Source organism: Oncorhynchus kisutch, linkage group LG15 (genome assembly GCF_002021735.2).
Source record: "Oncorhynchus kisutch isolate 150728-3 linkage group LG15, Okis_V2, whole genome shotgun sequence".
Taxonomy (NCBI): Eukaryota; Metazoa; Chordata; class Actinopteri; order Salmoniformes; family Salmonidae; genus Oncorhynchus; species Oncorhynchus kisutch.
In genome coordinates, this window is record NC_034188.2 from 59,293,643 (window position 1) to 59,299,642 (window position 6,000).

Consider the following 6,000-nt stretch of genomic DNA (forward strand, 5'->3'; position numbering starts at 1 on the left):
AGATGTTGGTTAGAGCTGCCTTGCCCTATAAAAAACACTCATAAAATTTGAGTTTGCTATTCACAAGAAGCATTGCCTGATGTGAACCATTCCTTGAACAAAAGAGATTTCAGAATATCCAAGATTAAGAATTGTTGACTTGCATAAAGCTGGAAAGGGTTACAAAAGTATCTCTAAAAGCCTTTATGTTCATCAGTCCACAAAAAGACAAATTGTCTATAAATGGAGAAAGTTCAGCACTGTTGCTACTCTCCCTAGGAGGGGCCGTCCTGCAAAGATGACTGCAAGAGCACAGCGTAGAATGCTCAATGAGGTTAAGAAAAATCCTAGAGTGTCAGCTAAAGATTTACAGAAATCTATCTATTTCACCTTTATTTAAGCAGGTAGGCTAGTTGAGAACAAGTTCTCATTTGCAACTGCGACCTGGCCAAGATAAAGCATAGCAGTGTGAGCAGACAACAAAGAGTTACACATGGAGTAAACAATTAACAAGTCAATAACACAGTAGAAACCAAAGGGGAGTCTATATACAATGTGTGCAAAAGGCATGAGGAGGTAGGCAAATAATTACAATTTTGCAGATTAACACTGGAGTGATGAATGATCAGATGGTCATGTACAGGTAGAGATATTGGTGTGCAAAAGAGCAGAAAAGTAAATAAATAAAAACAGTATGGGGATGAGGTAGGTGAAAAAGGGTGGGCTATTTACCAATAGACTATGTACAGCTGCAGCGATCGGTTAGCTGCTCAGATAGCTGATGTTTGAAGTTGGTGAGGGAGATAAAAGTCTCCAACTTCAGCGATTTTTGCAATTCGTTCCAGTCACAGGCAGCAGAGTACTGGAACGAAAGGCGGCCAAATGAGGTGTTGGCTTTAGGGATGATCAGTGAGATACACCTGCTGGAGCGCGTGCTACGGATGGGTGTTGCCATCGTGACCAGTGAGCTGAGATAAGGCGGAGCTTTACCTAGCATGGACTTGTAGATGACCTGGAGCCAGTGGGTCTGGCGACGAATATGTAGCGAGGGCCAGCCGACTAGAGCATACAAGTCGCAGTGGTGGGTGGTATAAGGTGCTTTAGTGACGAAACGGATGGCACTGTGATAGACTGCATCCAGTTTGCTGAGTAGAGTGTTGGAAGCCATTTTGTAGATGACATTGCCGAAGTCGAGGATCGGTAGGATAGTCAGTTTTACTAGGGTAAGCTTGGCGGCGTGAGTGAAGGAGGCTTTGTTGCGGAATAGAAAGCCGACTCTTGATTTGATTTTCGATTGGAGATGTTTGATATGAGTCTGGAAGGAGAGTTTGCAGTCTAGCCAGACACCTAGGTACTTATAGACGTCCACATATTCTAGGTCGGAACCATCCAGGGTGGTGATGCTAGTCGGGCATGCGGGTGCAGGCAGCGACCGGTTGAAAAGCATGCATTTGGTTTTACTAGCGTTTAAGAGCAGTTGGAGGCCACGGAAGGAGTGTTGTATGGCATTGAAGCTTGTTTGGAGGTTAGATAGCACAGTGTCCAAAGATGGGCCGAAGGTATATAGAATGGTGTCGTCTGCGTAGAGGTGGATCAGGGAATCGCCCGCAGCAAGAGCAACATCATTGATATACACAGAGAAAAGAGTCGGCCCGAGAATTGAACCCTGTGGCACCCCCATAGAGACTGCCAGAGGACCAGACAGCATGCCCTCCGATTTGACGCACTGAACTCTGTCTGCAAAGTAATTGGTGAACCAGGCAAGGCAGTCATCCGAAAAACCGAGGCTCCTGAGTCTGCCGATAAGAATATGGTGATTGACAGAGTCGAAAGCCTTGGCAAGGTCGATGAAGACGGCTGCACAGTACTGTCTTTTATCGATGGCGGTTATGATATCGTTGAGTACCTTGAGTGTGGCTGAGGTGCACCCATGACCGGCTCGGAAACCAGATTGCACAGCGGAGAAGGTGCGGTGGGATTCGAGATGGTCAGTGACCTGTTTGTTGACTTGGCTTTCGAAGACCTTAGATAGGCAGGGCAGGATGGATATAGGTCTGTAACAGTTTGGGTCCAGGGTGTCTCCCCCTTTGAAGAGGGGGATGACTGCGGCAGCTTTCCAATCCTTGGGGATCTCAGACGATATGAAAGAGAGGTTGAACAGGCTGGTAATAGGGGTTGCGACAATGGTGGCAGATAGTTTCAGAAATAGAGGGTCCAGATTGTCAAGCCCAGCTGATTTGTACGGGTCCAGGTTTTGCAGCTCTTTCAGAACATCTGCTATCTGGATTTGGTTAAAGGAGAACCTGGAGAGGCTTGGGCGAGGAGCTGCGGGGGGGGCGGAGCTGTTGGCCGAGGTTGAAGTAGCCAGGCGGAAGGCATGGCCAGCCGTTGAGAAATGCTTATTGAAGTTTTCGATAATCATGGATTTATCAGTGGTGACCGTGTTACCTAGCCTCAGTGCAGTGGGCAGCTGGGAGGAGGTGCTCTTGTTCTCCATGGACTTCACGGTGTCCCAGAACTTTTTGGAGTTGGAGCTACAGGATGCAAACTTCTGCCTGAAGAAGCTGGCCTTAGCTTTCCTGACTGACTGCGTGTATTGGTTCCGGACTTCCCTGAACAGTTGCATATCACGGGGACTATTCGATGCTATTGCAGTCCGCCACAGGATGTTTTTGTGCTGGTCGAGTGCAGTCAGGTCTGGGGTGAACCAAGGGCTGTATCTGTTCTTAGTTCTGCATTTTTTGAACGGAGCATGCTTATCTAAAATGGTGAGGAAGTTACTTTTGAAGAATGACCAGGCATCCTCAACTGACGGGATGAGGTCAATGTCCTTCCAGGATACCCGGGCCAGGTCGATTAGAAAGGCCTGCTCACAGAAGTGTTTTAGGGAGCGTTTGAGGGAGTGCTAACATCTCTGAGTCTACGATACGTGAAACACTAAACAAGAATGGTGTTCATGGGAGGACACCACAGAAAGAAGCCACTGATGTCCAAAAAAACCATTGCTGCACGTCTGAAGTTCACAAATGAGCATCTGGATGTTCCACAGTGCTACTGGAAAAATATTCTGTGGACAGATGAAACTACAGTTGAGTTGTTTGGAAGGAACACAAAACACCTTGTGAAGAAAAAAAGGCACAGCACACCAACATCCAAACCTCATCCCAACTGTAAAGTATGGTGGAGGGAGCATCATGGTTTGGGGCTGCTTTGCTGCCTCAGGGCCTGGACAGTTTGCTATCATTGACAGAAAAATGAATTCCCAAGTTTATCAAGACATTTTTCAGGAGAATGTTAGGCTATCTGTCCTCCAATTGAAGCTCAACAGAAGTTGGGTGATGCAACAGGACAACGACCCAAAACACAGAAGTAAATAAACAACAGAATGGCTTCAACAGAAGAAAATATGCCTTCTGGAGTGGCCCAGTCAGAGTCCTGACCTCAACCCGATTTGAGATGCTGTGGCATGACCTCAAGAGATCAGACAAAGAATATTGCTGAACTGAAACAGTTTGTAAAGAGGAATGGTCCAAAATTCCTCCTGTATGTCTGATCAGCAACTACAGAGAATGTTTGGTTGAGGTTATTGCTGCCAAAGGAGGGTCAACCAGTTATTAAATCCAAGGTTTCTCATACTTTTCCCACCCTGCACTGTGAATGTTTGCATGGGGTGTTCAATAAAGACACAAAACCATATAATTGTTTGTGTTTTATTAGTTTAAGCAGACTGTTTGTGTATTGTTGTGACCAAGATGAAGATCAGATCAAATTTTATGACCAATTTATGCAGAAATCCAGGTATTTCCAAAGGGTTCACATAACTTTTTTAGCCAGTAGCCCATAGCTGGAATGATAAACCGAACATTACAATCACTTATCACAGGCATTTTGCTGTTATCATTCATTATGATAATTTGCCTATACTTGAGAAATTTGAAATTAAAAAGTTAGCTGATATGGGTGGTTGTTAATGGGACATTTGATGACTACAACCATCAAATTAGTAGTATTCGTTTAAATTATAATTTTAAACTGTGGTCATATTATTTATAAACTTATGGTTCTAGTTATCATTATCGCATGATATGGATGGGTCACCAATTACATTCAGCCGTGGGCCGATGGAGCGGAACATAGTTATAAATAATTTGTACACTGCAAATTGACTGCAAGAATCCCAAACAGATATATTTGACAAAAACAGAACACTTCAAATCTAGATTACATTGGGAAACGATCACATATGCCTCCATGTATGCGTGGGAATACTTGAGTACAGATTTCCTAAAGTAAAATCATTTTGAGCTGATTTCCTGGTGATATTAGTTAAGAGAGATTTTTTTTCTTAATTTGGCATATTGGGGAACCCTGACCTACAGTATTCCAAATACTTTCAGATACTTGAGCTGTGCTTGATTAATTTTAGCCAGTACAATGGAACCAATAGTAGAGTCCCCAAAGTGCAAACGGTTAAATCAAGCACACATTTGACATGTGTATTTGACCCAGGTCTGAATTTAAATGCTCTCTGCATTTCCGATCATCTAACATCCAAAATTGTTATTTTTGTACAATAAGTACAGTGTCCTTTCAGCAATGTGTGGTCTAAAGCTGAGAGCTATTTCCTAATCCTTTCAGTTACTGTACATTTTCTTATGTCCATTGGCGTCACTCTTGTCCCCATGGACATTCATCAAAAACACATTATTATGCAATGCTGCAGATGCAGAGCTCAGTCATTTCAGCATGTTTTCTTTCTGACTCTACTCACATCCTCTCACAGTGAGGCCAAACTATACCATAGCCTGCCTGTGTCATCAGTTACTGCGATGTCCCACTTAAATTGAACCAAACTGTCTGTTTGACAAAACGAGCACGAATGCTTTGACAAACTTGACAGGGAAATAATTAGTAGGCGAGCATGTTAAAGTGGTTAATGCAATAACTGGTGTAGGTAGATAAACCATTTCCCCTCGTGTCAACCCATCTGAATTTATGAGCGCTGATTTATACAGTGTAGGCACAGATGAAAAGGGAAACCATATATGGGACATGAATGTGAAACCGCTCAATGTTATATCATCATCATAAATGCAAAGATAAACCAGGGTTTTTTGACAAACTTGAAGTGATGTTGAATTCCTGACCATAGGTTGAATGCAAGTTATTGGAATATTGCAATGTGAGTTAACCCTCTTCTCCCTGGATTTAGGATAAGCTGTGCTATTTCAATCAACTAACTATCATGGTTTCCTACTGTTATAATGACTTTTTATGACGTATTAGTTCTCAAACAAACATCTTTTCATATCTTCTCAATTTCACCTTGAAGTCGGTACACATGTTTGATGATAAATCATATGATGAGTGTACTGTGCAGTGAGTTTTGGTAATACATGTTCACAAGACAGCAAACCTTCTACAGTATTTAGCATGTAAGAAATATTTAATAGTTTCAAAATAACTATAACTGGCATTTTGGTCAATACCACAGACATGTCTGTTTGAGATCAATTATGTAAATGTAATAGTATGGTGTTTATGCCATACTAAATTGACAGCCTTGGGACTACAGATTTGAGTTGATCAGTTATGCTAATTATGTTCCTCACTAAAAAACTAAACATAGAATAAAGTTTCCTTTTGTATCCATGGCCATTATCCTAACAGGAAACAACTTGATCATAACCTCAATCTGTTTCATTTCAAATTGGGTACAAATTACACCATGCTTTCAAAACAAATGTGTCTTGTTTAGAAAATGTCTTTTATTTTATATACAGTACCAGTCAAAAGTTTGGACACACCTACTCATTCAAGGGTTTTTCTTTATTTTCAACTATTTTCTACATTGTAGGTTAATAATGAAGACCGCAAAACTATGAAATAACACACATGGAATCACAAAAAGTGTGAAACAAACAACAAACAACTTTTTAACAAAACAAATCAAAATATATTTGAGATTCTGTGTGCAAAGCTGTCATCAAGACAAAGGGTGGCTACTTTGAAGAATCTCAA